Genomic DNA, 11,837 nt, shown 5'->3' with positions numbered 1-11,837 from the left:
CACTGCTGGGATTCTCTGCCTCTCCGAGGACTCCCCTCCTATGGCAGGAAAACAGTGCCAACACTGCCGCCTCTTCTCCCACAGCTGCTACGTACGCGAGAGGGACTCACTCCAAGCTCAGATTCCCCAAATCCCAACTGGGTCAGGGGCCCATACCTGGACCAATGGGCACGTTTGTGTGGACAACAGTGACTGCCTTGAGAACCCCCATCGGAATGGAGGGTAGCCGTTCCCAGAAGAATGGGAGACAGACAACACAAGAGGTGTCTACTTCAAGACTTGCTAAGGAGTTTTTTTCCCTACCTTGAGCCAAAACATCTTGCAACAGACATCTCGTTATTCTTGTGTTGCCTCGTGAAACTGGTGGACATGAACCTTCCCTGAGATATTAGTGACATTACTGCTGAGTGCCTGTTGTGTGCCAGCCCAGAGGACACAGCCGCGTTAGACTAAATCTCTCCCCTGAAAGAGCTCATAGTCTAGCCGGAGGATCCTGGGAAAACAAATGAATATGGAACTTAATTCTGGAGAGCTCCACAGGGCTCAGACGTGGGCTTGATCTTGCAGTGCCCATTCTCTTGGTTTTCCTTCTCTCAACTCCTATGCCTTGGAAGGGCTCCTCTATCTCAGTCTGCCCTGAAGATTCCATTCTTGAAGTTTTGCTTTGTCTGAGAGACGGCATCCTCACCTGGAGTCACAATAGCAGGCCAGACCCTCCAGTGGGCTCCTGAGACCGGCCTGTGCGCATCTCTTCCCAGATCCACTTTTGGTAACCTCATGTTGGTAGTTTGAAATTGGCCATAGTGGGTGTGTTTACACCACAGGAATTGGGAAATGCTACAAATCAGAGCTTCCTTTCCGTGGAGAGCCGGTTGTTACCAGCACACCACTGCATAGTTAACTGTCTTTAGGATAGTGGTATCCAAATGTGTCCATTGTCTATCCCTGGCTGTGTGTCTCACAGGCACTTCAAACTCAACAGGTCAACGATGACTTTCCTTCCATTTTCCCAAAACATAACCCTCCTCCCGGATGACCTCTCCCGGTTAATGGCGTTGCCACTCATCCAATTCCTGAAGCCGCAGTCATTCAAAAAGCATTTTAGATGCTCTCCTCTTCTTTGCCCCTGTGTCTAATTAACCATTAAACACTATTCATTCCACAGATGTGCTCTCACTAAAACCTGTACCCTCTTCTCCATTCCCACTCCCACGGATGGAGTCTAGGTCCTCTTCATTTTTCTCTAAAATGATTGCAGGGGCACCTGGATGGCTCAGTCAGTTGAGCGTCTGACTCTTGATTTGGGCTCAGGTCATGATCCTGGGGTCGTGGGATCAAGCCCTGTGTTGAGCTCCATGCTGAGCGCAGAGCCTGCTTAAGACTCTCTCCTTCTGCCCCTCTCTCCCACTCACATGTGCTCTCTCTCTAAAATAAAATTAAAAAATAAGTAAGATGATTGCAGTTCCCTCCAACTGGTCATACTGTCATTTGTCTCTTGGCTACAAACCAAAGTGAATCTTTAATTTGGTCTGATGCCCCTTCCACTGGTTGAGAAATTCCCCACCTTGAAGAAAGCAGAAGTCATTTCCCATCATAGACTTTGAACCTCCCAGTTCCTGGCTCCTCCAATTTCCTTGCAGCTGGAACCAGGGAGGTTACCTAACCTTCACTAGAGACATGCACCCTGCCATCCATTACGGCCGTGGGCAGCAGCACCGGCAGCACCCAGGGCCCAGTGCAGGTAGCAGAATGGGTTATGACACCCAGTGTTGAACGGCCTCAACAGCCAGCACCTTCCCAAACTGGTTCTGTGGCATAATGTTGGCTGGGATCCCAGCTGCTGCCTGTTTTCTGAGCCCAAATCCCCATCATGCCTGGTGTTGCTGTGAACTCTCCAACATCCTTTCAGTGTCTGCTGTGCTAGAAAAATCAGTCAGCAATTTGGTTCTCAACTCTCAATATTATCCCCTCTCATCCCCACAACTTTTCCTTATCCACTCTTTTTTTAAATTTTAATTTTTTTTAATTTTACATCCAAATTAACATACAGTGCAACAGTGATTTCAGGAGTAGATTCCTTAATGCCCCTTCCCCATTGAGCGCATCCCCCCTCCCACAAACCCTCCAGTAACCCTCTGTTTGTTCTCCATATTTAAGAGTCTCTTATATTTTGTCCCCCTCCCTGTTTTTATATTATTTTTTTTGCTTCCCTTCCCTTATGTTCATCTGTTGTGTGTGTTAAAGTCCTCATATGAGTGAAGTCATATGGTATTTGTGTTTCTCTGACTAATTTCACTTAGCATAATACCCTCTAGTTCCAACCACATAGTTGCAAATGGCAAGATTTCATTCTTTTTGATTGTCGAGTAATACTCCATTGGATATATACCACATCTTCTTTATCCATTCATCCATCGATGGACATTTGAGCTCTTTCCATCCTTTGGCTATTGTTGATAGTGCTGCCATAAACATGGGGGTGCATGTGCCCCTTCGAAACAGCACCCCTGCATCCCTTGGATAAATACCTAGTAGTGCAATTGCTGGGTCTTAGGGTAGTGCTATTTTTAATTTTTTGTTCCAGTCCACTCTTTTTTCTTAAATAACTTCATTTATTTATTTTGACAGAGACAGAGACAGCATGAGTGGGGGAAGGCAGAGGGAGAGAGTCCCAAGAAGGCTCTGTGCTGCCATCACAGAGCCCAATGTGGGGCTCAAACCCATGAAGATGTGAGATCATGACCTGAGCCGAAGTCAAGAGTTGGACGCTTAACTGACTGAGCTACCCAGGTGCCCCTCTTTATTCACTCTTAAAACACTCCTAAAAAGCTCATCGTTTCATTGTAATGTCATCTGACATTTTCTACTCCTTTCCTCAGCCAAAAGAATAGTCTTCTGAGAGTCCTTGGTCTATCTTTTCCATTCCTTGTTCATGTCCCATGTTTTGATCAGGCTCTTTTCAAATCAGAACCCACTGGAGAGTCGATTCCCTGGGTAATGACATTATTTTATTTAGATGCTCCCTCTTTTCTATTTGGATCAGTTTTCGACCTACTGTTAGAACACCTTCCTGGGATTCTTGTAGGCCTGCTGTCCCGTCCCCTAAACTGGGCCTTCACCGCATGGTACACAGAGCCTCATGCAGCCTATAACTGCATGGCAGCATATCCTGGTTCTGCACATCCCCTTACAGCCTCACACAAGTCCTTTGGACTGATCCCAGAGCTGTGTTGTAGCTTCAGTTGGCCTTGCTTGACTTTCTGTGCTCCTTCCAAGAATATCTCCCACCCAATCCAGTCAAGCTCCTAGTCCCTCACCTCAGAACTGGCCCTGAGAGGCAGGTCCCCCTCCAGGCTCCTCTAAATACAGACTAGGCCCCTGCCACCCTTTCGGGCCCCCATCATGGAGGCTTCCTCTTTTCTCTGAACATTTTGAGATCTCTATGGTGAAGTCTGAAACAGCACGATTGCTTTCACCGAAGTGTCCCCTTTAGTCAGAGTAACCTCAGAGTAGCAATTTTTCAAACTAATTGTGTCTACGTTTTGGATTCTGAGACATGAAACTATCCATTACACAAAAGTAGAACCTATCAGCCTATACTTACAGGAGAACTAAACTTTTTTGAGATGCCTTGATAATTAAACATTCTATTTTTTGCCAAACTCCTCTTCCTGCGACGGATTGCCTCTCTCGCTTAAAGACACTACCATCTAGTCAAACAGGTGAGAAACTTTAAAGTCGTCTTTAATGCCAGTTTTGCCCTCATCCCCAATATCTGTGTGGCTGCCATGTCTTATCTCTTTGACTTCAGTTTTGCTCCACATAAATCCACTCTCTTCCCTCTTCCCCCACTGTCTAGGCCTTGAGCCTAGATTGGCCTTAAGCCAGCCTAGGCCTGGATTGTTGAAATGGGTTCATTAATCCCCTCACCTACAAGATTCGGGAGCTGCAGTAGTAGAAAGTATCATAAAAGAATAACTCAGGGGGTTGATGGGGGGTTGGGGGGGTGGGTGATGGGTATTGAGGAGGGCACCTTTTGGGATGAGCCCTGGGTGTTGTATGGAAACCAATTTGACAATAAACTTCATATACTGAAGAAAAAAAAAAGAATAACTCAGGGGGGCCCAGTTCTAGAGTATCTGAAGATTCTGCTCTTTCATGAAGCTCATGTCCCATAGGTCTTCTAGATTGTCAAGAGTCTTCAGAAGGCATCTCCATTTGTCCACAGCTGTTGGAGAACATGGCAGACAGTGGAAGAAGGAAGTTATATCAGCCAACCATTTCTCTTTGTATTCCACTAATGTTTAAATCTCACTGAACATCAGAACATCTTGAAAATACAATTGCTTAAAAGGTATAGAGACACAGAAACAACCTAACACTAATAAGAATGGTATAATAATTACCGTGTGTGTGTGTGTGTATATATATATATATATGTATGTGTATATACATATATACAATATATAATAATAATGGTATTTTTCAAAACTGTGAAAACCAAGAAACACAGAAAAGCATTTCTTACATGATGCCAACAGGAAATTGAATCATCATGGGCCTTGCAAAAATCTTAAAAAAAAAAATACAATATGTGGGGCGCCTGGGTGGCTCAGGTGGTCAAACATCAGACTTCACCTCAGGTCATGATCTGACGGTTTGTGGGTTTGAGCCCAGTATCGGGTTCTGTGCTGACATCTCAGAGCCTGGAGCCTGCTTTGGATTCTGTGTGTCTCTCTCTTTCGATGCCCCTCTACCACTCACCTTCTGTCTCTCTCTCTCAAGAATAAATCAACATTAAAAAGAAAAATACGTACAACATGCAGGGGCGCCTGGGTGGCTCAGTCGGTTGAGCATCCGACTTTGGCTCAGGACATGATCTCGCAGTTTGTGGATGCCAGCCCTGTTTCGGGCTCTGTGCTGGCGGCTCAGAGCCTGGAGCCAGCTTCAAAATATTGTGTCTCCCTCTCTCTCTCTCTGCCCCTCCCCGGCTTGCACTCTCTCTCTCTCTCAAAAATAAATAAAAATTTTAAAAAAAATTGTAAATAAAAAAAATATATACCACATGTAAAAATGGGATTTCAGTTAGGCGGATTAAATGCTGGGTCATTTATAGCTGTTTTCATGTATTCTTGTTGTTTGCTCTTGCATTTGAAATAAGGAAGAAATGAGCCCCCTAAGCAACTAAACTGTTTACAGTTCTCGGAAGGTTCCATTTATGAAGACCAGTGACTCAACGTGCTGAAGGTTTATCCCCAGGATTTAGCACGTCCATAATGCTCTCATAGATGCGGGGAGCCTATTTGCTCTGCCCATCAGATCTTTGCTTTGGAACAAAGTCAGTTGCGGGGCTCCTGGTCTCCACTCCCACCCCAGGTCATCTCTGAGGCACCTGAGACTATATTTAGCTGCTTGTGCTACATTGTCAATCTTGCTCCGTTCATTACCCACCCGCTGTGTGTTGCAATGAAGAGGGCAGAAGCTATAAGGCTCTGGAGCCTTTGTCTCTCTCCTTGCTTTATCTGAGTTTGCAAGCACCTCCTCTTGCTTCGTTATAGCCCCTGTCCTCCTGAGTACCCGGCATTATCTGTGTATTTTTACACAGCGATTCAGATTTCGACCTGAGGCCTTTTTGATGCTCGGTGTCTTCCTACGGTGAGAGATCAAATGAGCTTAGGTTAAAATCCTGACTCTGCGACCATCACATGAGGTGACTCTGAACAAGGTTCTGAGCTTGAGTTCCTTACTTCTAAAATAGGGATAAGGAAAAAAATGGTATAACTAGGGATACCATGAAAGGTGATAAAGAAAATTAGATTGCCCACTGAAATTAACACTGAACAGATCAGAGCTGGGATTTCAGATGGGCAGAGAGAGGAAAAGTGGGTCCCAGGCAGGCAACAATGGACTGTAAAGGGATTGAGGGCATTAATATATCTGAACAAATAATATGTTGATTTCTAAAAGGGATTAATCATGGAAACCCCAAACTGGAGCCTCACTGAAGCACAAGTAGGCAGTGCCCACCCCTGCTCTCTGCAGCGGGGTCAGCCTTGGCCAAATAGATTTTGATTATTCACAGCCCGTTGGCAAAGCTAACCTCAGTTTGGAGATTTTAGCCTGGTCATTTTAAATATTTTCAACATCTAACTAACTTTAAAGAACCTGCCCATGGCGTCCCATTGTACTTAAGAAAAATTGAAACTTCTCACCCAGGCTGACTCATCTCTAGGTGACTTGGCCCCTGCCCTCCTGCCCGACCTCATTTAAAAATGCCATTCCCCGAGGAACTGGGTGGCCCAGTAGGTTCAACGTCCAGCTCTTGACTTCGGCTCAGGTCATGATCTCACAGTTCATGGGTTCGAGCCCCATGTTGGGCTCTGCACTGGCGCTGTGGAGCCTACTTGGGATTCTCTCTTCCTCTCTCTCTGTCCATCCCCCGCTCATGTGCTCTGTCTCTCTCCTCAAAATACATAAATAAACTTTGAAAAAAAATTTTAAAAAAAGAATGTCGTTCCTTCTGGTGCTCACAGAGTTCCAGCCACTCTGGAGGGAGTCAGCACCTACCCTGTGGTCTTGGCCTGGGTCTCCCCCTGACATCTCTGCATGGCCGCCCTCTTCAAGTCTTAGAACTCGCCTGAACTATATCAGCTTCCCAAGGAGGGTTTCCCGGCCACCCCATGGAAATGGCCACCCAGTTCACTCTAATACATCAACCAATTTTTTTGCCTACATAGCACTTAGGCTTATCTAAATTGTCTTGGCCACTTCTGTGATTACTTGTTTACAGTCTGTCTGCCCTCCTGGTTCTGAAGTTCCAAGAAAGCTCCTTAGTCTGTCCTGTTTGCCCGTGCATCTCCAGCACCTACCATGGGGCCTTCATTGGTGGAATAAATAAACAAAAGAATGAACCAATGAACTGCCCTTGCTTTTATTTTGTTCATGCCTACCAAGCTGTCTGATCAGGATTTGGTGGCCCACTGGAAAAGAACATTAAACTGATGGTACAGAGGTGAGTATTTTTTCTCATCCCTGTAATAGTTGTGATTCACTTTGGAATCATTTTTGTATAATCTTTTTATATATGAGTCTAAGAGCTTGGAAACTATTGTTAATGTTTATTAGTATCAGTATTTACTGATATGCTAGGCATAGATGGGAACTTTACCATCTTCACAAAATAGAATCTATGAGGTTAGTGCTATTACTGCCCCCTGTGACAGATCAGGAAACTGAGGCTCAGAGAGCGTAAGTGACTGTGTAAGTTCTCATCATAAGGAATGGCAGAGACAAAATTTGAATCAGGGTTCATCTGACTCCAAAGCTGGTGTGTTCCTCCCTAGCCCGACAGGGGACACCCAGCTCCTCCCCTTCCCCACTCCAAGGATTCAGCTCACCCTGCCTTGGTCTTTGGTGATGATGATTCTACCTTGTCGCATCCCTTGCAGAGGCCTGGCCACCGTGCAGGGAGCATGAGCCAGGGAGAGGGGCAGAGGGAGAGAGAGAAAGAATCTTAAACAGGCTCCATGCTCAGCACTGAGCTGGACTCAGGGCTTGATCCCATGACCCTGGGATCATGACCTGAGCCAAAATCAAGAGTTGGACACACAGTCAACTGAGCCACTTAGATACCCTGACAACCTTTTTATTTTAAACTGTGGCAAGATATTCCTTTTTATAGCTCTCTTCTCTTCCCTTTAGGGAAGGAGTGAAGACACCACCTGTTGTTTTTTGTTTGTTTGCTTTGCTTTGTTGTTTAGAACCTCAGTTCTTCATATATCGAAGGTCAAAATTGAGTATGCCGATCAATAATAATAAATGCTGTTCATTAAATTGGGGCTTGGAGGAACAGCTAGGTTCCCTGATTAACTGGGAAGCCTGACATTTGTATAGCCCATAACTATTTACAAAGGGCTTTCACTCCATTATCTCATTCTCCCCTCACACTGGCCCTCGGAGAGGCAACTTGGGCCGGTGAAGGCGAGGCAGTCTTGGAACGAGTAAACCTGGGTCTACACGCCAGCCCATCACTGAGGAGCTGTGTGACCTTGCGCCGGTCACTCCGTCTATCTGAGTGCCTCATTTATTTTTTATTTTGAATTATCATACAATGAACTTGACTTTTTGGAGCGCCTGGGGTCAGGTCATGATCTCATGGTCCATGAATTCAAGCCCTGTGTTGGGCTCTGTGCTAACAGCTCAGAGCCTGGAGCCCACTTCAGATTCTGTGTCTCCCTCTTTCTCTGCCCCTCCCCCGCTCACGCTCTGTCTCTCTCTTCTTCAAAAATAAATACACATTAAAAAAATTTTCAAAAATGAACTTGACTTTTTAAACATCTTGGTGGGTAGTTCTCTGAATTTCAACATGTATACAGATGAGAGTATATATACCACCACGGAGTGCAAAATAATTCCGTCTCCCAAAACACCTCCCTCATGCTATCTCTATAAACACACTCTCCTCACCTCTAACCTCTGGTGACCACTGATTTGCTCTCCATCCCTCTAGTGTAGTCTTTTCAAGAACATTATACAGTGGAGTCTATACAGGGTGTCATATTCTGAGGCTGTCTTCTTTTGCTCAGCATAACATGTTTGTGATTAACCCAAGATCTCCTGTGTATGAATAGTGGACTCCTTCGTGTCCATTCCATTGTATGGATGTGCCACACTTTGCTTACTCTTTCACCTGGAGAAGGACACTCGGGTGGTTTCCTGAGTTTTAAGTCTCTCGTTTTTTTGTTGTTGTTTTTGTGTTTATTTTTTACAAATTTTAAAAAACTGTGGTGAAATACACATAGCATAAGATTTACCATCTTCCTTATACAATTTAGTGGCATTTAGTACATTCACTATGTTGTCTAACCATCACCAACTTTTCCAGAACTTTCTCATCATCCCAACTAGAAACTCTATGCCCATTAAACAATAACTCTCCATTGCTCTCTCCCCCCAGCCCCTGGTAACCTCTGTTCCACTTTCTGTCTCTCTGAGTTTGCCTATTCTAGGAACCTCATATAAGTGGAATTATATAATGTTTGTCCTTTTGTGTTTGACCTAGTTTACTTAACACAATGTCTTAAAGGTTTATCATGTTGTAGCATGTATCAGAATTGCCTTCCTTTTGAGGCTGAATAGTATTTTGTTGTGTGTATATTCCACATTTCATCTGTGCATTCATCTGTTGATGGATGCTTAGGTTTTTTCCCACATTTTGGTTATCATGAATACTGCTACAAAGAACATGATATACAAATATGTACAAATATCTCTTTGAGAACTTGCTTTAGTTTCTTTGGGTATCTACCTAGAAATAGAATTGTTGGATAATATGGTAAGTTCTATGTTGAGCTTTTTGAGGAATCGCCAAATCGTCTTCCGCAAGGGGTATGTTATATTACATTCCCACTAGCAAGGCTCTAATTTCTCTACATCTGTATTACTCTGCTCATGCTGCTATAACAAAATACCACAGACTGGGTAACTTAACAGAAATGTATTTCTCACAATTCTGGAGGCTGGGAAGTCCAAGATCAAAGTGCTAGGAAATTCTTTTTTTTGTTTTTTAAGTGTGTTTGTTTATATGTTTGTTTTAAGTAATGTCTACACCCATCGTGGGGCTCAAACTCCTGACCCATGCTCCTCCAACTGGGCCAGCCAGGCGCCCTAGCAAATTCAATTTCTAGTGACCGCCCTCTCCCTGGCTTGCAGATGGCCATCTTCTGGCTGTCTTTTCATGGCATTTCCTCAGTATGTGGGTTTGGGAGAGAGAGAGAGAGAGAGAGATCTAGTTTCTCTTCTTCTCATACAAGGACTCCAATCCTATCAGATTAGTCCCCATCTTTGTGACCTCATTTAACCTTGATTATCTCCTAAAGAGCCCATACCCAAATAGGGTCACACTGAGGGTTAAGACTTCAGCATATGAATTGAGGAAGTGGGACACAATTCAATTCATAACAACATCCTTACCAACACTTACCATTTTCCTTTAAACAAAGTCCTAGGGAGTGAAGCAGCATCGCATCCTAGCTTTGATTTACATTTTTTCCCTAATGGCTAATGATGCTGAGCCTATTTTCATGTGCTCGTTGGCTACTGGTATATCTTTGGTGAAGTGGCCATTCAAGTTCTTTGCCCATTTTTCAATTGGGTTGTTTGTTCTACGATGCATCCTAGGATTTCTTTATATAATCTGGATATTAAATGTTTATCCTGTTTACATATGATTTGCAAAAATCTGCTCCCATCCTATGGGTTGTCTTGTCACACTCTTGATAATGTCCCTGGATGCACCAAGGTTTTTCATTTTGATGAAATCTGATTTTGTCTTTGTTGCCGGTGCTTTCGGTGTCATATTTAAAAAACTATTTTGCCAAATCCAAGGTCATAAATATTTGCCCGTATGTCTTCTTCTAGGAATTTTAGCTCTTGGATTTAGCTCTTTGATCAATTTTGAGTTCATTTTTGTTGATGGTATGAGGTAGAGGAAGGACTGCATCTTTTTGCATGTGGGTACCCAGTTTCCTCAGTACCATTTGCTAAGGAGATGGACCTTTCCCCTTTGAGTGGTCTTAGTACTTTTGTCAAAAATCAGTTGACCTGGGGATGCCTGGGTGGCTCAAATGGTTGAGTGTCTGACTTCGACTCAGGTCATGATCTCGTGGTCCGTGAGTTCGAGCCCCGCGTCGGGCTCTGTGCTGACAGCTCAGAGCCTGGAGCCTGCTTGGATTCTGTGTCTCCCTCTCTCTGCCCCTCCCCTGCTCGTGCTCTGTCTCTCTGTCTCTCTCTCTTAAACATAAAATAAACATTAAAAAAACATCAGTTGACCATATATGTGAAGGTTTCTTTCCGGGTTCTCTATTCAAATCTTGTGGTCTACATGTCTGTCCATGCCAGTACCATACCGTGCTGTTTGTTAGAAGAGGATAGTACCTCCCTTAAAGCTGTCATGAGAATATGAAATAATGCAAGTGAAGGTCTTGGCACCCAGTAGGCACTTAACAATGGCAGCTATCCTGGGGAGAAGTCTGCTCAGGTGCCTTCAGGTTGAAAGGCCCAGAGAGTCATTCAGGTTTCCCCAGACACACTGGGAACCTGGCTGACTGGAAACCATCCATCCCCCAGTCGGCCTGGGGAGACTGGAACGTTGCCCAGGAGGCAGCAGGCCCTCATCTGGTCATCTCTGAGTGTGTCTACTGCTTCTCGGCACTGGAAGCAGATTCTCCATTTCTGCTTCTCTCTTCCAGTGCTGCTGTCTAAATTTGGATTCCCCAAAGCAGACCCTGGGACAAGAACTTGGTAGTTAATTTTGGAGGACGTTCCCGGAAGCACAAGGAGGGAGATGGAAAGTGAGAGAAGGAAGTGAATAAAGCCAACAGCAAGCTGCCTCTGTGGGCACCCAGGGCTCAGTCCCACCGGGGCCAGCCCAGCGACCGCAGGGAGCACACACTGCTGGGGGATTTATCCAAGGGCTCCCACAGTCCTAGGGGTTTTAAACTGGCCCTTCTGGGGGCGCCTGTGGCTCAGTTGGTTAAGCGTCTGACTTCCGTTCAGGTCATGATTTCACAGTCTGTGAGTTCAAGCCCCAAGTCGGGTTCTGTGCTGACAGCTCAGAGCCTGGAGCCTGCTTCGGATTCTGTGCCTCCCTCTCTCTCTACCCTTCCCCGGCTTACTCTCTCATTCAAAAAAAAAAATGTACTTTAAAAAAAAATTTTTTTGGGGGGGGGCGCCTGGGTGGCGCAGTCGGTTAAGCGTCCGACTTCAGCCAGGTCACGATCTCGCAGTCCGTGGGTTCGAGCCCCGCGTCAGGCTCTGAGCCATCAGCCCAGAGCCCG

General features: G+C 45.0%; 1 long non-coding RNA gene across 1 annotated transcript; it reads left to right on the top strand.

The window, feature by feature from the left end:
- The first annotated feature begins 2,746 nt into the window (after positions 1–2,746).
- LOC121040291 (uncharacterized) lies at positions 2,747–4,402 on the top strand. The gene is made up of 2 exons (XR_005795227.1): positions 2,747–3,722; positions 4,179–4,402. It is a non-coding gene; the product is annotated as an uncharacterized LOC121040291 (long non-coding RNA).
- Positions 4,403–11,837: the final 7,435 nt, after the last annotated feature.

Source organism: Herpailurus yagouaroundi, unplaced genomic scaffold, assembly GCF_014898765.1.
Source record: "Herpailurus yagouaroundi ecotype Mexico unplaced genomic scaffold, PumYag 182, whole genome shotgun sequence".
NCBI lineage: Eukaryota > Metazoa > Chordata > Mammalia > Carnivora > Felidae > Herpailurus > Herpailurus yagouaroundi.
The sequence above is the reverse complement of the archived record's forward strand: the minus strand, read 5'-3'. Positions and strand labels throughout refer to the sequence as shown.